This window comes from Acomys russatus, chromosome 15, assembly GCF_903995435.1.
Source record: "Acomys russatus chromosome 15, mAcoRus1.1, whole genome shotgun sequence".
NCBI classification, from domain to species: Eukaryota; Metazoa; Chordata; class Mammalia; order Rodentia; family Muridae; genus Acomys; species Acomys russatus.
Window position 1 is genome coordinate 12,076,892 of NC_067151.1, and position 21,282 is coordinate 12,098,173.

At 46.2% G+C, this 21,282-nt stretch overlaps 1 protein-coding gene across 2 annotated transcripts in view; it reads right to left on the reverse strand.

Moving 5' to 3' along the window:
- Gnb4 (G protein subunit beta 4) overlaps positions 1 to 956 on the reverse strand; it is a 36,198-nt gene extending 35,242 nt beyond the window's left edge. Inside the window, exon 1 of one of the 2 annotated variants that reach the window (XM_051157036.1) lies at positions 827 to 956. The gene's annotated coding sequence lies outside the window, so the exon portion shown is untranslated. Of the gene's footprint in view, positions 1 to 648; positions 739 to 826 lie in introns of those variants that run through there. The other variant, XM_051157037.1, reaches the window with a different exon arrangement.
- Between the last annotated feature and the right edge of the window lie 20,326 nt (positions 957 to 21,282).

Here is a 21,282-nt window from a genome sequence, read left to right on the forward strand (position 1 = left end):
CTTCACTAGGTGATATTTTTAAAGTTTCTATTTCGGTTTTAAATTCACCAGCAAAGCCAAATGCAAAAGTGAAAACTCTTTCAATGTTCCTAATCAAAAATATTAAAATACGCAGTAAACTTTCAGAGCCGGCAATGAACGCTGGCAGAGAGCAAATATCACGCAGTCCGGTCCGACCCCTGTAGAAGCTCTCCCTCCCTCTCATATGACCATGTGTCAGCATCACGCTCACATGAACTGAAAAATAGGAAAGGTCGTCGCCTCAGTTCGCGGTATTGAAAGGGGCTTACAATTCGATTTCAGTCTTAACTCCCTGGAAGGGTGCAGGGCCACACCAGGCTACATCTTTTTATCCCTTTAGCCAAAGAGAGCGGGAAAGGGTAGGAAAGGAGCAGAGAAAACAAAATCACCCAGCACAGCTGAGAACAACTTTGAAAAAATGCAGTCTTCCCTTAATAGACAGCAATACATGTCACCTAGAGTACAGGGTGATCATTTGTGTTCTGAAGCAGAAAGAGTGGCGGGGAGAAGACCAGAAAACGCTTTCTCGTGTTCTAAACTTGCAGACCTACAAAAATCCGTTATCACCCCGCCCTCCCCTTAAAAATAACCAAGCTTAGTATCAATCCTAAACAAACAAACAAAAACCTGAGATTCCGGCAGCCCATGGAGAACTTGGTGGGCTCCGCGCTGCCTTGCATCTACAACCATCTGGGCTCACCGGGAGCCGCGCCCTCGGGCCGTCCCGGGTCTACACCAACTCCCGCGCCAGGTTGACCGTGTCGGCTCGGAGCCCCTCTCCCGGCTCCCGGCAGTTGCCACCTACCTGGAGCCCGACCGCCACCACCACGCTGCTGCTGGCGCGATCGGCTGCGGGGCGCGAACCGCGAGCAGGCTCCACTGCAGGAGACCGCGACCACACCCAGAGCCTTGCACGCCGGACGGGGCGGGGACCCGGGCGCGCGAGGCCCGGGAGAGGGTCTGGGAACGCGCCGAGGCAGCAGCGCACTCGGTTTGGGTGGGGGCTGGCGGGAGCGAGCCCGATCGGGGCGGGGGCGCTCGAGGGGCTCCTGGAACCTAGAGCGCTCTGGGCCTGGATGGAGGCTGGTGGGCGCGCGCAGGCCAGGGGCGCGGATAACTGGCGGGGGCGCGCGTGGCCAGGGTCGGGGTGCACCCGTGGGCGCTGGCACAGTGTGCTGCTTATGCTGGGTTTGGGAAGCAGAAAGAGCAGCCCAGGCAGTTTCGATTTATCTGTGTGCCTCTGGACGCTCCGTCTAAGCTATGTGCCCGACTTCTTCCAAGATAGGTCTGGCCAGGGCTGCTGTGCCCCAGCGGGCTGCAAGGTTGAGCCAGGAGAGCAGCAGATGCCGTCTCCAATTATGGAGCTCTGAAATCTGATGTCAGTCCAGCCAAGCACCCGTCGGTTGAGGCTCGAGGTTCACTGGGAACATAAAGCTAGTGATACCCCACCCCCAACCCCAAGTTTGCTAAAAGCAATCACGAGCAAACCAGGGCTTGCACAGAGCCTGCCTTGGAAGTTGCTCTCTGCAGCCGCTGATGACAGGAAGGCCTTCCCAGCCCCCTGCCAAGTCTCTGTTCCCTAAACACCAGGGCACCTCAAGTGACATTGTTCACATTTCTCCGGTGTTTTTATATCGAAACCGTCACAAAATAAACGTCACCCTCCAATTTGCTTCTTCTGCAGGGGCATTGCTCTTCTCCCCACCCCCATCTTTCTTTGGAGTTAATACCACTTTGACAGACTGTTGCTATAGCATTCCCTCTCTGACGTCAAACAATTTAAAGAAACAGCGCTGGGTAACAGGATTGCAGCGCCCGGAGAAGGCTTTAAAGAGTATCTGGAGAGCTCGGCACCCCGCAGCGGCGGCCTTCCATCCGGTCCTCCTCAGTTGTTCCCCGCGATCACCTGGAATAAAAACCAGTCATACCTACTATATACATACATTACAGGCAAGGAGGCCGAACACAGCGCCCTGCGTGTGACTGGGGAGAAAATGTGGCTGCTCTGTGTAAAAGCCACACCACCACAGATGTGCAAACAGGAGGTAGCAGGGTGATGAAATGGTCCCCCTCCCAAGTTTTGCTTTCCCCGATGCTGGGTGCTTTTTCTCTGTTAAGAAGAAAACGTAGGAGTGTCAGGGAGGTTGGCTGAAGCCGAGAGGCCTAATTGTTGATGGCCCGGTTTCCTAATAAGTCCTGAGCTCTTTTGTTGGGAACAAAGGGAGGAAGCTTGGGGAGTGCTTGTATGTCCGCAGCTGCCCACCTCAGCTTGTCTCATTGTCGCTTATCCCGTTTCACAGGTAAGCAGACTGAGGCCAACTAAGATTCGGTTTGTGGTGTGGAGTCCTGTGACATGGCACCTGATGAGACAACTTCCGTGCCTGTTTCCTCCTCGGGACTCCCTCCCTTTTCCTCCTGTGCACCAGCTCTTACCAGACTGTAGCAGTCTGCTTTCAGCTCTCTGTTGAGAGACAAACTTCTTGGGGAACCAGTGGTGTTGGGAGCAAGCAGAAAAAAATTATTCCAAGTCCTACCATTTCATTCTCAGACTCCATTTAATCCTAGGGAGACACCAAGTTTAAGGTCCCAGGCCCGAGGACTGCTGGGGACGTCCGGGTAGCTGAACAGTTTCAGTTGGAAGGAGACAGTTGTCTGAGTGCAGCCATTTCAAGAACAGCTTCTCCGGCTTGCTGGCAGGGTCAAACTAGGTTCATGTTCCCAGGCCCTGGGAACCTACTCCTATCCTGAGTGATGGAAACGCCTTATGTCAAAACATGTTTAGACAATGCTACAGCCCACCACTCCCCCTTGCTTTATGGCTTCATCCTTCAAATATGTTGTACAACGTCCCTTTAGGGTCGCAGTTCAGGTCCTGAGTCTGGACTCTGTTCTTCGGCCTTGATCACTCAATAGCAGCTTGATTACTGTAACTTGTTGTCATCTGCATTGGCCTGGTGTTTGAGTTATGTTGGATCTAAGTGGATCCCACAACAGTGGAGAGCACTGGGGTACTAACACTGTTCTAGAGACGATCAAGGGAAAACATCTGTCAACAGCTCCAAAATACAAACTGTAGAGCCTGAAAAAAGTGGATGATCTCTGATGATTTGTGAAAATTTGATGTGGACAGAAATATTAGCTGAAGAGTCCAAGTACTAAAAAGAAACATTAATCATCCAAACAAGCCCACTTCTTATAATATGATAAATCTGTGTGTCACCTGTTGTTTAGTTTTCTGAAAAGAATACTTTTAAGAGCAAGCCTGTACTGTGTGTCCTAGAATAGGTGAGATTTTCATTCTCAGAAGGAACTTCCCAAAAGCAAGAACAAGGCAGTGAATGAATGCATCCTCACAGCTCCTGGTGTTTCCAAGGATAAGGAAACCCTCGAGTGCATGCGTGCGTGCGTGTGTGCGTGTGTGTGTGTGTGTGGTGAGGGGTAAAGAATGGAGAGAAGAGGAAAAAAGGAGGAGGAGGAGAGAAACTGGGAGAGAGAAACTCAGAGACACAGAGACAGAGTCAGATACTGAGAGCAAGAGAGAATCCGAAAGAGACAGCCAAGGAGACACACACACACACACACAAACAAACAGTAGCGCGCAACTCATGCTTGGTGCTACTGGCCATGTGACGATTGCCGCTCAGGACTGACCCTGATGATGCACAGCAGGCCTTTAGATTACTGAGTCACTAACTCACTAGGTCCATATTCTCAAATCCTCCTTCATTAACCTAACATAAAGACAGCCTTGGAGCCGGGCGTGGTGGTGCACGCCTTTAATCCCAGCACTCGGGAGGCAGAGGCAGGTGGATCGCTGTGAGTTCGAGGCCAGCCTGGTCTACAAAGTGAGTCCAGGATGGCCAAGGCTACACAGAGAAACCCTGTCTCGAAAAACAAAAACAAAACAAAACAAAAGACAGCCTTGGGTACAGAATCCTGGTGCTTTTTACCCTTGTATCAGGATGATGTCCCAGCAGGAGGGCTTGCTTCTGCTAAGGACTCTGTAGACAAGGAAACAAATGCAGACATGCTGCTTGCTTTGTTTCTCCTTCCTAACCTGCTCAGAGCCTCTCAGATTCATGCTCAGGGGAAGGAATCGATCTTCTGGGGATTTGGTTATGGCGACTTGCAGAGACATTTGTGCCCCTCTGGTCAAGTTCGGAGACTTTGTACCCTTGATCCTGACTGTGTGTATTTGAGTTCTCTTCACAGTGAGTGGCTCTCACGTCTACAGAGCCACAGGCTTGTACTCTCGGCTTTCAAATCATGCTTTAGAAATGCTTCATTTTTTTTTTGTTGTTGTTGTTAATTTGCTAAGTGTGCTATGAAAGATAGAGCTGGCAAAGTGGACAATTTTCAGTACTGCTCCTTCAGACCTGAATGATTTCTGATCATCAGGCCAAATTGTGTTCAAACATCAACCTGTCCTCCGGTTCCAGGTGAACGTGTCACATACTACTCCTGATGTGAGTCGGTTACAGCTCCTAGCCCACTTCCCTCAGGCGCTCAGGAAGAACAATCTGAAACCCCTCTTCCTCAGGCATCTCAGAGAGCTTAGGAGAACGCTGCTGCACAGTGCTGACGATGTCTGTCCCAGGCATGGGAGGGGGAGTAGAAGTGTGTTGCCCATTGCCTGTCCTTCATCTTGTACTTCCTGCTGGAAAGGGACTTGACACAGTGCAAAGAACGCAAACTGCATACTGTTGGGAGCTGCTCTGGTGCTGCTGTGTATTCAAATGCTAGATACTGGCCCCCAAGATCTAGTTGCTGTCCAGAGGGGCACATTCTCTCACACACAGAGAGTGATGTTGTGTAACTCTGCTCCCTTATTATCACTAATTGGCTAGTAAATGCTGGAGCCTGTAGCTGGGCAGAATGGAGGTAGGCGGAGCTTCGCTTCCTGGGCTGTGTGTGTGTGTGTGTGTGTGTGTGTGTGTGTGCGCGCGCGCGCGCGCGTGTGCGCGCGCATGCGTGGGGGTGGGTAGGGACCACAAGAAGGAGGAAGCAGCAGGGGAGAGGGGAGAAGGAAGAAGATGGAGAAAGAGGATAAGGCCTCATGGAGCAGATCCAGCCCTGACAGGATGACTTGTTGGCAAGTAACTTGGAAATGCAGCTGTAAGTAGCCAGACTAGCTTAGAAAATTAGTGTAAATCCTACTTGCCCAGTTACTGTGTTAAAACTGCTTAAATAAATCTACAGGTCTCTGTTATAATTATTTGGGGGGCTAGCCATGTCATAGAGTCGCCCTCTGGAGTTTAATAGGTATTCAATAACACGTTATATCAACGGCTCAGTGTAAGACATGTTGTAGTGAGATATAGATAGATAGATAGATGATAGATAGATAGATAGATGGATATAAATAAATAAATAGATAGATATATCCTCCCTGGGATCAAATAGTGTGCATTGGCTCTACCTTATCATAGAAAATGAGGGTACTGAATGCTAACATAGTTGGTAAATACCTCTGGCACTGCTGATCAGTTAGATACTCACTGATTATATCGCCCTATCCTAAGAAGACTTTTCTTTTTTAAAAAATATATTTTATTAATTTATTCATATTACATCTAAATTGTTATCCCATCCCTTGTAACCTCCCATTCTTCCCTCCCTCCCATTTTCCCCCTACTCCCCTCCCCTATGACTGTGACTGAGGGGGTCCTCCTCCCCCTGTATATGCTCATAGGGTATCAAGTCTCTTCTTGGTAGCCTGCTATCCTTCCTCTGAGTGCTACCAGGACTCCCCATCCAGGGGACGTGGTGAAATATAGGGCACCAGAGGTCGTGTGAAAGTCAGTTCCCACTCTCCACTCAACTGTGGAGAATGTCCTGTCCATTGGCTAGATCTGGGTAGGGGTTCGAAGTTTACTGCATGTATTGTCCTTGGCTGGTGCCATAAAAAGAACTAATCAGATGATTTTTGCTCACCAGCACAAATGGGTCAGAGTGGCTTCCTAAAACATGCTATTCAAAAATCTTCTTAGTTTGAGCAGGACCCCTGGGCCCAAACTAAGAAGACTTTTCAATAGCATGTTTTAGGAAGCCACTCTGACTCGTTTGTGCTGGTGAGTAAAAAAATCATCTGGTTAGTTCTTTTTTTGCTCCATACAAGCCACCCTGAAACAATGGAGTCAAACAAGCAGTGTGTGTGTTTGTGTGTGTGTGTGTGTGTGCCTGCTCCTGTGCCTGTGGTGGGGGTGTCACACAGCATGCTAGGCACAGCAGTAGTCACCTATTTTGCTCCTAACTGTCTTTGTGCTGGGCTTGGTGGCTTGGCAGAAGTGTCCTTTAGGTTTTGCATTGTCAGCTACATTGTTAGTAGCCATGGCTCTGTCATGGTGATTGCAAATTGGGGCTACCAGTCGACTTGAAGATCAGCCATGTGTATGAGCAGAGGGCTCATTTTTTTCTTCTCACAGGTCTTTCCATGAATTGTGCCTTCTGCGCAGGCCAGTGGCTAAGTTCTGCGAGCAGGTGTTCTGGAGACCAAGGAGGAAGTGCAGTGTAGCACGGTGATAGCCACACAGCATAGCTGTGTTTCCCATGTGCTCTTGGCCTAGCCAGGCCAGACTTGAGGGATGGGAGCACAGATCTCCTCATGAAATAGTGACTCGTAGGAGCTGGAGAGATGGCTCAGAGGTTAGAGGCCAAGGCAGAATGGTTGTAAGCCGGAGGTCAGTGTAGGTTGCACAGTGAAAACGTCCTTTAAAAACAACAGCAATGGCAACAACAGGAACCCAAACCACCAACAATAACAGTACAGGCTTCATGAGCCTGTCCACCAACTCTCAATTTCATAACGAAGACTTTAGGTTACTTTTTCCTTTCTTCCTCAAAGCCAGGTTGTATTTTTGATAATGTGCTCGGTCAATTCAATTATTTCTAACAGTATAAAATGTCTCGTTTTTCTTACTTATTTGGTGTTGTTGTTGTTGGTGTTGTTGTTGTTGTTGTTGAGACTTTGCGGGTTTGGTTTTATGAGCATGACATACACTCGAGCCACCTGGGAAGGGGGTGCCTCAGTTGTGGAATTCATCACCTAGAACGTGGAAATGTCTGGGAGGCATTTTCTTGATTAATGATTGATGTGAAGGGTCCCGCCCACTGTGGGCGGTGCCATGTCTGGGCAAGGTGGTCCTGGGGCGTGGAGGAAAACAAGCAGAGCAAGCCACAGGAAGTTAAGCAATATGTAGCTTTCTCCATGACCTCTACTTTGGTTTCTGCCTCTAGTTCCTGCCCTGATTTCCCTCAATTGTCCCCTAGAAACTGTAAGATAAAATAAACTCTTCCGTAAATTGGTTTGGGGGCGGGGTCAGTGTCCTGGTTCTATTTATTTACTTAGTCAATTCGGCACAAGCTAGAGTTACCTTGGAAGAGGAACCTCAGTTGATACGGTACTTCCATCAGATTGGCCACAGGCAAGCCTGAAGACATTTTGTTGATGGATGACTGATACCGGAAGGCCTAGCTGCCTGGAGTCGGTGCCACTTACAGGCAGGCAGCACTGGGTTGTCTGAGAGAGCAGGTCAAGCAAAACCACAGTAAATGTTTTACAAACATTTGCTGACCTCAGCGTGTGCTCGGTAAGGCCCTGTAGCATCACTCTCCAGCTCGCTCAGCTCCCAGCTGTACTTCCCGACTGCTTCCTGCCCCACCTGGTCCTTTTGCTCCCCAGATGGTTCCCATCCTGCCCCTGATGAGATTGCTCCTCAAACTGCCTCCTACCGCTGCCTGCCGTCCTTTCTTCTAGCACTCTCAAGAACGACAAACTCAACACTATCCTGCCCCTGTGTACCGAGAGGCCACTGTGAACCACCACCCATTTATCTTAGACACGTGTCCCCAGGCTGTGAATGCTCCCTGATAGGCAGGTAGTAGCCGCTGGAAAACAGAGTCTGCTTTGCTGGCACAAAGTAGAAGACCCAAGGGCGGGGGCTCCCACTCTCCTCCAGCACTGCGTCCAGCTGGAGGGACACCCCCCCACTCCCCCCCTCCCCCCGCCGCCGTCCCCGCCCCAGCCCCACCTGCTCTACTCAGTTCCTGAACACAGAGCCAAGCTGCAGGACAAGTTCTTTCACACCTGTCTGAGCAGTTTACTGAGAGGGTTTTGAAACCTTTTAAGAACTTAATGATATGGTAATTTTTCAAGTCATTTTCCAATAAAGCAGAAAGAGCTCTGATAGCTGTCATCAATGTGTCACTTCCCTCCAGCAACGAAAGCTGAGACGGAATGCGGAATAACAGTAGTTTCCTGACGGAAACTTAGCTTTGGATTGCAGGTAAGAGGCATGAGAGGCTGGAGAGGAGGCCCGTGGAACAGCTGGTTTTATTTCTTCGTTAAAAACATCATCCTCCATCTCAGACAGCAAAAATGACCAAACATGACCTTTGGAACACAAGCCTCAAATTTAAAATACGTTTTGATGACTGGAAAGATGGTTTGAGCAGTTAACAGCACTGGCTGCTCTTGCAAAAGACCTGGGTTTAATTCCCAGCATCTACATGGTGCTTCACAGTCACCTCAATTTTAGTTCCTTGGAGGCTTTCTTCTGGCCACCGAAGGCTGCATACTGGTGGGATACATAAAAGCACCCAGGCACACACATACACATGAAAATAAGTGATAAGACAGTCAGACTTTAAAAACCAGAAGAATGATTTTTTTATGTCCATTTTGCTCCTAGAAAGCGTCTAACAGAAAAAAGCACGGAGCTCAGACTTCCTAGTCCATTTTCTCTAGATGGACCAGGAGACCTGTTGTGTTTTGAATATGAAATGTTCCCACAAGCTCACTGTTTGCAGTGCCTGGCCCCAGCTGGTGACACAGTTTGGGAGACTGTGGAGCCCTCAGGAGAGGGAGCCTTGGCAGAGGAAGTCTGTCAGGCTCTACAGCCCAACCCTTCCTCTCTCTCCTCCCCATGTGGTGACCATAATGTGACCAGCCAGCTCTCTACATCTTCCGTCCAGGATGGACTGTGCCCCTTTAGAACTGTAAGCCAAAATAAGCCTTTTCACTCCTAAGTTTATTTCTGCTGGTCTATTTCATCAGAGCAACACAAGAATAACTAACACAGCATTCAAATTACGTTTCCAAAAGCTCATTTAAAGTGACATTATAGTGATAATCGTGAACTCCATGTGGGACAAGTGCATGACGTATGGAAAGCACACTCTGAAAATCTTTCCGCCATTTTATGCCCCCTTTTAGTACCTGGGTATAACATTCTCATATGGCCTAGGTTTATAATTGTAGGGTTCTTTGATGTCAAAATCGCAGTGTTGGGGCTTTGCTCCATTCTTAAACATGTATCATTCTTACCACAGCACCTCCAGCCATCAAGGTTTTCTTGATAAGTGAGTCAGTGAGTGGGTGTGGACTAAGGGTATATAATGCATCCATCCATTCATTCATGTATAAGTGTTTAAAGTGTTCTTAGACAGAAGCATAACCTCACAGGCATTTAGGGACAAGGAAGTTCAGATGAAACAAACAAACAAACACACTTGGTTTTGTCTGAAGGCTCTAGGAACAGAATCGTATCCTGGTTGGTGAGGTAGTCAAGCAGGAGTAAAAGCAGGGCACATGTTCAAAGTCTTGGCATGGTTTTCATGCATTACGTCACTCTGAGTGAACACAGAGAACTGGTCTGCCTTCAAATTTTTGAGTCCATTATGTGGTGTGAGGAGTGGAAGGCAAGTCCATTCAAATAACAGTAGCTTTGGGGAAATGCACTCTCCCCAGGGACCAGTGGTCCCTGTTCTCAGGCATCCAGAGTGCTTTCATGGGTGTGGCGTCTCCTGTTTCTAAAGTGCTCTTTGGGAAGCCCAGCCCTATGACTCTGCTCTGTACTAGCAGGTGATAATGGGTTAAATGGGAACTGGTTTCTCTTTTCTTTAAAGGGGGGGGGGGGTGCACGGAATCAATTATTAAAGCCAAATATCAGAAAACAAGTATCCGAAATACTCTAGAACAGGAAAGAATTAAGAAACACTCTTCTTTTAAGCAGAACTCCTTTAAAACTTATTTTTCAATATAATATTTTATTAACTTTTTTGAGACTGTAATGCATGTATACAATGTATTTGACCATATTCACTACCTCTCCTCCCCTTATCTCTTCCCAGATCCATCTCCCATCCACCATAACTTCATGTCCTTTAAAAAAAAATAGCCCATTGAGTCCAGTCAACCCTGTCCAGATACACATGGGTATGGGACCATCTCCTGGAGCATAACTAACCTACTAGAAGCCATACCCTTAAAGAAACCTGACCCCCCCAACCCATCCCCCGAAAACATCAAGTGTCAGTAGCTCCTTAGGCATGCCAACTCACTGAGCCTGTTCCCCTTAATGCTAGAACTTTGACTGACATGAGCTCCTGCAGGTCTTATGAAAGTGGCCATAGTTTCTGAGAGTTTGTGAAGGCAGTGGACCTGTTATGTCTTCCCCAACCTCTACCTCTTATTCTGGCCTCTCTTTCATGACATTCCTTTAGCCTTGGGGGGAGAGGGTATGATACAGGTTTCCAATTTGAGGCTGAGCACTTGGATAGTGGTTTCCTCCAAGATTGAAACATCCCATCTCCCAGGAAAGCATCTTAAGACAGAAGGTAAAGGACCCAAAATAGCTTCAGGAAGTCCCTAAAACTGGCCAGATTCACTAGCCCTTTCTCTTCCAGAGAAAGCAATAAAAGCTGCTGTTACTCTCGGACAAGCAAAGCTGCAAAGAAAACAAACTCCAGGACCACACAAGCTGCCGGAAGAAGCACAGACCAGCTGACCTGTGTGAGCAAGGATTAGACTAACAGGTACCAGGAAAACACACTCTCCAACACGTTAATCCGTCTTCAGCCAATGTAGTCTGCTCCAGGTTCCCAGCTTTGTGAGCTGTCGCCCGTGCTGAGGTGGACTCTGGTGATGCAGCTATCTTTGAGTCATTTCTGTTGCCATAAGTAACCACACCTATGTTCATGAAATTAACCCCAATAAAACTCACTGCTTCACCAAGTTGGATTTTGGTGGCATCCATATTTGATCTGTATGGGGTGAGTAGACCTGTGTGGTGTGTAGTGTTTCCCAGGAAAAGTTTTGTCACACAACAGTGTTCTACGGTCTTATTCTCTGCACTTGATCAGTTGTGATTTTTTTTTTTTTTTTTTTGTCCACCACTGTCTACTACAAACAGAGAATCTGATAAGGACTAAGATTGAACAAAGTTCTTGTTTTGGAATCCCTCCTTCAGTCTGTTCAACATTTAAAATGTTTATACATTATATGAAATGTTTATATATAAAATCTGTTTATATGTGAGTATATAAGAGCAAGGGCCTGCCATTGTTACCTCAGTTATAGTCTTCAACAGATTCATCAGGGGTTTAGTTATCCCTGGTATCCAGAGGAAGAGAGGCAGGCTCACAGAACTGAGCATCCTGCTCAAGGTCCTGAGACAGGACTAAAGGTGTCTTCACTCCTTATCCCTTCTTGACCCCCCCATATTCATTCAGTCCTTCCAAGTTGACTACACAACCTAAAAGGCGTGTGCTTGATATGCTAAAGCTTTTCAGCACGTGACTAGCACAGCAGATCATCCTACATGTGTCAGTCATCTAAGGGGTGCGTGGTGGGGCTGATATATGGACCCAGAAGTTTCTGGACCATGCATTCCAGCTCTTAGGAGCCTACACCCCACTAGTCTCTCCCCATCTCATTCACCCCACTCTAGCTATCACTCAGTTCCTTTGTTGAGCTTTCACTGGAAAAGCCTTGAGCCCTTGTCCCTTCTGTGCACCGACATCCTAGGTTAGAGGCTTTGCACCACCAGCGTTTCATCCTGAATCTGCACTGTGGCGCTCCTTCGTGGTCCTGCCCTGGTCCCTCCTCTCTGAGAACTCTACACACTCCATTGCAAATGAATCCATGTTTCTGAAATTTGTAGGTTTAAAAAAAAAAAAAATGAGCAGATCACTTCAGTTCTCTAAATTGCATTCCACCACCCCAAGACAATTCTGGTCCTCTTAGCAATCTTAATAAAATCTGACTTATTTGTAATCAAACCCAGAATTCAATTATCTAGTATTTACATTTTTACCCTGGCAGGACACAGGGATAAATATCTTTTTCACAGAGACTGAGCCAGGGGCAGCTGCATAAGTCCCTGCAAGCAGGTTCCTGTTTGAGTGACAGTGAGTCGGAGATGTATTAGCTCAGAAGAGAATTGAAGGAGGAAACAAAAAGCCCTTGTTATCTAATGAGTAACTAACTGCCTCATCTCTGTTTGGCTGAAAAGACAGTAACTCTAAAAATAAAACTTACTGTAGACTGTTCTTTCTTTCATTTAAAAATCCAAACTCTTGCCTTTTTGCATTTCCGCATAATGATTATCCTTATTAGTTAAGATGGGCTCTCAGTATATAGCCCTAGCTAGCCTGGAGCTCACAGAGGTCTGCCTGCCTTTGTGTCCCCAGTGCTGGGATCAATGGCATGCACTCGACACCTGGTTACACCAGGTATTATTTCGTAAATGGCTTTAGCTGTTAATATTTGTAAGGAACAGGTTTGGTGAAGAACAGGGACCTCATTCTTTGGTCTCTTTGTGTTGAAATACAAATTTCAAGGAAAATTTAATGTCCCAGATTTAATTCTTTCCCATAAAGTCAGACTTAGCTTTAATTTTTCCCATATTGACAATAGTTGCCTAATAAATCTATTTTATTCCAAATAAAACACAGATATTTGAAGCCTGGTCTACAAAGCAAGGATAGGGCAGCCAAGCTACACAGAGAAATATTGACTTGGAAAAACAACAACAACAGCAAAAACCAAGCAACAATAACAACAACAAATGAACTCCAGAGAATTAAAATCTCCCCAGGAACCCCAGGCTAGAGGAAGGAAGAGGCAGAAGCTAGGTGCCAGTCATGGGAGGGGCTTGCCTCCATGAAAAAGACTCCACAGCTCTGGAACACTTGCTGGAGCTGAGGCTGTGATGGGTCCCTGCAGGGTGAGAGCACACCTTGCCTGGGACTGTTTATTTGTAAATGCCTCTTGGTCTCATTTCAAACCTCAACCTCCTGTCAGTGCCCCAGAGATGTCTTTGGAGAAGAGACATAGACAAGTGTTGCCACCATCAGAAGCGGGATGTGCTCAGCATCTTTCTGGACTAGATTTGAGACCAAAAACAAGTGGGAAACCCAGGACAGCTTCCCAGAGGTAGCAGAGATGAGTTCAGTGGAGTATACTATCGTACTAAAGCCAAAAATGGCAGAATGAGACCAGAGCACAGAGGCTCTGTGTGCCAGGCGATGCAGAAACAACTCAAAATAGTATAGGTTCGTAGCCAGGAGTGACTTTTCAAAACTGAATTGTAGAAAAATAACTATAAGAGTAATGCGTCCTACGGATGGGGCAGGGAAAGTCTGAGAGTTCCCCTGTTATCAAAGATGCAAAGATGGGCCAGCAAAGCTATGTCTTCCCCCGTATCACACAGTGAGTTTTTTTTTTTTAAATAGACACTTATGCAAATAACTTCAACAGGTGGAAGAATTTCATGTCTTCAAAATGTAGAAAAGGGCAAAGTACTTGAAAATTTGGATTAAAAAAAAAAAAAACAAAACAAAACCCGTGGCTTTGCTGGAAGTTTGAAATGAGGCCAAGAGGTATTTACAGATAAACAGTCCCAGGCAAGGTGTGGTCTCACCCTGCAGGGACCCATCACAGCCTAAGCTCCATCCAGCAAGTGTTCCAGAGCTGTGGAGTCTTTTCTTGGAGGCAAGCCCCTCCCATGACTGGCACCTAGCTTCTGCCTCTTCCTTCCTCTAGCCTGGGGTTCCTGGGGAGATTTTAATTCTCTGGAGTTCATTGTTTTAAAATTCTAAGAACTGAAGAGGGTGGGGCGCAAGTGTCTCTTTAGAAAATCTCTTCTCAGGACAGAGTGGAGACGTCACTACTGTCTGCTTCAGCGGTAATCGTAACAATCTGTGCGCTTGTTCTGTGTCCTAGATCTGCGGATAAGAAAAACAGTAAGCTTGGAAAAAACGAGGACAACGAGGCTACAGCAGACGCTTGCACCCCACCTCTGCTTGAACCCCACCTCTGCTGTTTAGGAACTGTGTAGGTTTGCAGCAGAAACCTGCCTTTCTGGACTTTCTTATTTCTCCTGTGGGGATTTGTGGGTTCCTGTGGCTGGGAAGATGGCTCACTGAACAAAGTGTTTGCTGAGGCTCAGAGTTCAGACCCTCAGCTGGACCCGCCAGATGGGACTGGCAGCGATTTGTAACCCCAGCACTCAGGATGAGGAGACAGAGGTCCACAGAGCAAGCTGCCTCTCAGGACTAGCTGAATCCGGAAACTCTGAGCTCAGGAAAGACCCTGCCTCGTGTGTGTGTGTGTGTGTGTGTGTGTGTGTGTGTGTGTGTGTGTGTGTGTGTGTGTGTGTGTGTGTGTGTGTGTGTGCGCGCGCGCACGCGCAAAAGAGAGAGAATATTTCAGATCTATTCTCAGCACATTTTATTTTTATTTTTTTTCCAGCACACGGAAGATGTGTTAACTAGCTTGTCTCATTATTACACAATACATACATATATCAAAGCATAACTTGGTGCATCTTAAATACATGCAATTTTATCCATCAGTTACACATCAATAAATATGGAAAAAACAGATCAAATATGAAGGAATACAAATAGGAAAAAGGGAAAATAAAATATTTATTATTCCATTCATTTTCATATGTGTGTGTGTATGTATGTGTGTGTATGGAGATCAGAGGACAGTTTCTGGGAGTCTGTTCTCTCTTTCTATCATGTGGGTTCCAGAGGTCAAACTTAGGCCAGCAGACTTGACAGGCAGTGTCCTCATCTCCCGAGCCATCCCACAGACTCAAAAGAAATATTTAATTGAACAAAAATCAGAAAGGCCTGGACTACCACTTATGGAAGCAGCATCTCAGACTACTTTGGACTGGCACTGAAAGAAAGACGATGACATGTACAAGGCACAGCATCGAGTGAGAAAAGAAAGTAGATTCTTCCCCTGAAGATGCCAAGATCTGGAAGTTGCTCTCACCTCCCGTGCCCTGCTTTCTCCCCTAGGCTTAGATAGTTGGTGTTTTCAGTGTCTAGTAATAACATGGTTTAATAAGGTTTTGGATAATGTAAAAATATACCAATATAAGGTAGTTCTGAAAGGGATGGTGTCTTCTGAGCAAGGAGCTTACAATCAATAGCCTCCTCTTGACAACATTTGCTCTGGTCTTGGTCTCATAAAAGGCCCTGCTGTGGCAGTGCGTTAGCCAGCTTCCCGTTACTGTAACAAAAGCCTGGAACTATCAACTTATCAAGAGAAAAGGTTAGTCTTCGTCAGTTTCCGAGACTCACGTTAGTGATCAGCTGCCCTGGTTGCTCTCTGGCCAGCAGCGGGGCAGCATATGGTTGCAGAAACACATGATGGAGTAAAACTTAATGCTCAGGAAGCAAACCGAGAGAAAGAGGCAAGATTGGAATCCCACAATCCCTTACAAGACCCGAAGACTTCCCACCAACACCCTCTCGTCCGTGTCCCAAGAGCTCTGAGCTAAGACCATCTTTGGGAGATGCTCAGGATATAAACAGGAGCAGGACTGGACAAGTGAAAACAGACTTGGAGGGGCCAGAGAGACCATTGATGGCTGAACTCTCAAGTTTATGTGGGTGTTTAATTACTATAGCCTTTCTGCAGAACAACTTGGCCATGGGTATTTTAGGAGGTAGAAAGACAGTGAAGTGATGAAATGTTTGCCAGGCAGGTGTGAAGGTTGAAATTTGGGTGTCCGGAACCATGTACAATCCAGGCAGGCACAATCCCAGTGGAGCAAAGAGCAGGGGCTCCAAGGGGCAGGCTGGCTAGCTAAACTATCAAGAACTGACCAACTCAAAAGAATTGGTTTTCAACAAGAGATTCTGCCTCAATACATGAAAATGGAGCAGCCAAGAAGATACTCAGCATCAGATTCGGGCACACACATACACAGGCATGCACACTCACATGTGTGCACACATGTAAACGTTCATGTCCGCACACACATGCCTACACATGTAAGCGCACATACACAAGTCTGTACATGCAACCATATTAGCATACACACTCCCCACTCCACCCCACCCCATATGACGTAGTAACACCATTCTAAGAACTTTTCTTAAATATTTTTATTTATGTATATGTATACGTCTGTGTAAATACATGCCGCATATGTGTGGGTGCCTTTGGAGGCCCCTGGAGTTACAGGTATTGATAGCTGTGTGACATGGGTGCTCGGAAGCCATATTTGGATTCTTTGGAGCCATCGCTCCCTCTCCTAAGGACCTTTTCTTAAGAAATGATGGAAGAGCCACTCAAAGGCTGATGACTGAAAAAAATTATAAGCACAGTAATGAAATGGTTAACTAGATTGTGGTGTGGCCACATAATTGAATCATATGTAGCCGCACAAACCTCGTGTTTTGACTTTGGAAGAGCGCACAATATGCTAAGTATAAAGGTGCAGTTACCGGGCTGGAGAGATGGCTTAGAGGTTAAGAGGACTGACTGTTCATCCAGAGGTCCTGAGTGATTACATGGTGGCTCACAACCATCTATGGTGATATCTGGTGCCCTCCTCTGGCCTGCAGGTGTACATGCAGGCTGAGTATTGTATACATAATAAATACATTAAAAAAAAAAGGTACAGTTACCAAATAAAAGTGAAGCGTGATCCCAGTATATACAGAACCATTTATTCCCAGGAGGCAACTGAAAGGATTTATTAAAATGTTAAAAGTAGCTATTATCGAATTGTAAGTTGTGGGGAGTTTATTCATAACTTTCAATATTTACAAGGGTTGATAATGAACATTTGTTGTTTCTGTCATTGAAAATAAAAAAATAAGTAAATATTTTAAAAATTCTGATCACTGCATCTGACTGATTTAAGAGCACACCCTTAAAAAAAAAAAAAAAAAACCAAAAACCAAAAAACCAACCAAGCAAACAAAGAAGCCACAAAGAGGACACTTGTGTAGGGCAGGCTAGACTTGACTTCACCCTCTAGCTCAGGCTAGACTTTTACTCAAGACCTTTCCAACTCAGCCTTCCAAGTAGCTAGGATTAGAGACTCTTGTTACTGTGCTCAGCACTTGGATAAGACTTCCTCCCTCCCCCCTTCCCTCCCTCCCTCCCTTCCTCCCTCCCTCCCTCCTTCCCTTCTTCCTTCCTCCTTTTCTCCTTCCCTCTCTCCTTCCCTTCCTTCCCCTCCTACCCTCCCTCCCTCCCTTCCTCCCCCTTCCCCCTCCCTCCCTTTGTTCCTCCCTCCGTCTCTTACTCACTCCTTCCTTCCTTCTCCTCACTGGATCCCCGACCCCCTTCTCTCTCTCTCTCTCTCTCTCTCTCTCTCTCTCTCTCTCTTTTTTTTTTTTAAGTGCTGGAGTTCAAACTCAGATCCTCAATAATAACAGGAGGCACTCTACCACTAAGTCACATCCCATTACTAGGAACATACTTAAAATAAATTTTAATATTTTTATGAGAATGAGTGTTTTTTTCCTACATGTATGTATATATATGTACCACACAAGTACCCAATGCTTGTGGAGGTCAGAAGAGGACATTGGATTTCCTGAAAGTCACAGATAAGTGTGAGCTGCCCCTGGGAGCTTATCCCCTGGGGGCACACCTCCTTCTTCTCCTTCTCCTTCTCCTTCTCCTTCTCCTTCTCCTTCTCCTTCTCCTTCTCCTTCTTCTTCTTCTTCTTCTTCTTCTTCTTCTTCTTCTTCTTCTTTTCTTCCTCCCTTCCTCCTCGACCTCCATCTCCTCCTTTATTCTACCACCACTGTATTCTCCTCCTCCTCCTTTTTGGCTTTTTCAGATAGGACCTCTCTATGTAGCCCTGGCTGGCCTCGAACTCATCTTGTAGACCTGGCTGGCCTGGATCTCTCAGAAATTCACTTCTCTCTGCCTCCGAAGTGCTGGCATTAAAGGTGTGCTACTTTGCCCAGAAAAGAACATACATTCGCTGGAACAGCTTTCGCTCTTTCTGCCCACTGCTGCTGATTTGGAAGAAGGGAAGCTCTGCACACACAATCAGTTGTGAGGAATGCTGACATCGGACTGCAGGCATCACTTCCCTTCCCTCTGTGCAGTCTAGACTACAGCAGTAGCTCTTTCCAAAGTCAGAAGTCCACTTCTCCTACTGAAGGAACGAGACTAAACCAAACCAAACGCACTTTTAATTTTGGAATAATTATAGAGACACAGGAAGTTCCAAAGATTATATAGAAACGTCCTTTGTACCCAACAGCCATCTCCTCTTGAAAAGATTTTTACATGTGAAATCTCGAGGGTTCCACTCCCCTAATGAGTAAGAGTGGGAGGCGGTAGCTCTAAGACCATTCCACTGCCCCTTCTGTTTCTCTGTTTTGAAAACACGGAAATCCTCTTTTTTTCGAACTTCCTGAGGTTCACCCCAAGTCACAGATGTTTGAAAAGAAATCCAAGTCTGTTTTGCACTATAATTCTACCCTTTGGGAGAATACCGAATGCGATTATTAAACTGGAAGTCCTGGCTTACCAAGCCAAGAACCACAAGCCAACCTGTTTCTCTCATGTGGAAGGAGCTTGGCTGGGAAGAAATAAACAACTGAAAACAAAATCTACATCATTTCTCCAAGCTAAGGGCACAGCATTTTTCTAATGTGTTTAAAGGTGTTCTCTCAGGCAACTGACTGACTAGTCCAAGGAAACTCAAAGACATAGTAAATGCAGAACCTGTGAGGGGGCAGGGAGGCTGATCATGAAGGCACATTTTACAGAGCAAGCCTCAGGACCGCTAGAGTTTTCAGACACTCCTAGGTGCTCCACAGCCCTCAGATGTATTATCTCAAATCACAGGCTCACACAGTTTGCAAAAACACAAGGCATCCTAAGAACTATGCAGGTCAACACTTCTTTTAATGGACGATTGCCTCTCTAGTGGAAAGGTTTGCATAAAGGTGTTGATACATCTGGAAGCCGAGTCCCCTGTGCGGGCAGCAACAGTGATGTGTAGGCGGACAGCTGTGAACACATTTTATGCCTATCTCTTTTCCATACTCGCTGTGCATACTTTCTCTAGTCTTCCTAGACCAGTGTATGTCGTTTCTAGAATTCAGTCTTTTCCTAGGAAGTCTATGGGAAACAATTATTGTTGTACTTGCCCGTACATCACAGCACGCAGGTTCCGCCTTCTATTAGATTCTATTGTCAGCTACAAAGAGACATCTGCTTCACCTGCGAGTCCACAGCGACAAGACGTTTTGTAAAGAAGCAAGACAGCTGAACAAGGTGGCATTTACCTGTAATCCCAGCACTGAGGAGGTTAAAAAAAATCAGGAGGTCAAGGTCATCCTTCGCTATATACCAAGTTCAAGGCTGACCTGAGTTACAGAGCACCATGACTTAAACACTGATTTTTAAAGAAATAAAATTTATTGTTACAAGAAAACATTTATCAGCTGGGCGGTGGTGGCGCATGCCTTTAATCCCAGCACTCAGGAGGCAGAGGCAGGCAGATCACTGTAAGTTCGAGGCCAGCCTGGTCTACAAAGTTAGTCTAGGACAGCCAAGGCTACATAGAGAAACCTTGTCTCAAAAAACCAAACCAAAAAAATGAAACAATTTCTCAAATACCACACATTCAGCATTTATCTTTTTCTTGCTGTTTCTCTGCCATTTTCAGGTACTCTTGAGACAGAAAAGCATAGGAGAGAGTCTGGCTGCCAGGGACTCCATTTGGCTTGGGTTATGTGCACACTCCTGTCCTTGGACAATAACCCTCGAACAGCAGACAAGCCAAATGCCTACTAAAGCGTGTAGCGGCCTGAAACCTTGTGGTGGTTTGAAAGGAAATGGCTCCCATATGCTCCTAGGTGTGACTGCTTGGTCTGCAGTTGGCAGAACTACTTGAGAAGGACTGGGAGTTGTGGCCTTCTTGGAGGAGGTGTGTCACAGAAAGTGCCTGGGATTTGAGGTTTCCAAACCCCACACAATTCCCAGTTAGCTCTCACACACTCTCTCTCTGTGCCTTGTATGTTCTCTCAACTTGCAAACTCTCAACCACCGCTCCAGTGTCCTGCTGCCTGACACTTTCACTATGATGGTCAGGGACTCACCCTCTAAGATGGTAAGCCAGTCTTCCATTAAATGCTTCATTTTATGTGCTGCATTGGCCATGGTCTCTTTACAGCAATAGGAAAGTAACCAACACAAACCTATATCTGCTTGGTTTATGCACACATCTTTCCGAACAAAATCCCTAGCAACCTGTAAGCAACCTAGAACTCCCATCTGCATTACACCATATGCACTGTATTCACACCTCTCTCTGAACATGTAATCATTTTCTCCTCTCCTTATGACTATCAAAAAATAATGAAATTGATTTTCCATTTTAAGACTGTAACATTAGGGGTTCCTGACCCAGCCTTTCCAATTCCGAGTTGTTATTAAACCTTACAATGATTTTTTCTTTTACTTATATTTTTTGGACACAGGGCCGCCTGTCACCGTGGCTCACCTCAAACACTCTATAGCTGAGGATAGTATTGAACTTCTTTCTTTCTTTCTTTCTTTCTTTTTTTTTCAAGACAGAGTTTCTCTTGTGGCAAATGGGTAGAACTAGAAATGATCATATTGAGTGGGTTAGCCCAGACTCAGAAAGAATCACATGATATATACTCACTTATAATTGGACTCTAGCCCAACAGAGATATCCCCCTGAAAGTCTTCACTTACCAGGAGATTGGGATAGGTGCAGGGGCCTCCTATTGGGACTCTAGGTGAGAGAAGCATGGGAGAATAGGGAAATAGAAGTGTCCAGAGGGTCCTAGAAACCTACAAGAAGAACATCATGATGGGCAGATCTGGACCCAGGTGGGTCTGCTCAAACTACTGCACCAACTAAAGACAACATATGCACTAGATACTGAACCCTACACAGATCTAGCCAAGGGACAGGATATTATCCAGTCATGTGGAGAATGGGGACTGACTCTGACATGAACTCTGGTGCCCCATATTTGACCACTTCTCCTTGGTGGGTAGGCCTGGTAGCACTCAGAGAAAGAGTAGGAAGGCTACCAAGATGAGACTTGATAGACTCTGACCATATGGTGGGGGAAGAGGTCCCCTTCTGTCACAGACCTAGGGGATGGGAATAGGGTGAAAGAGGGAGGGAGGGAGGAATGGGAGGAGACAAGTAAGGGGAT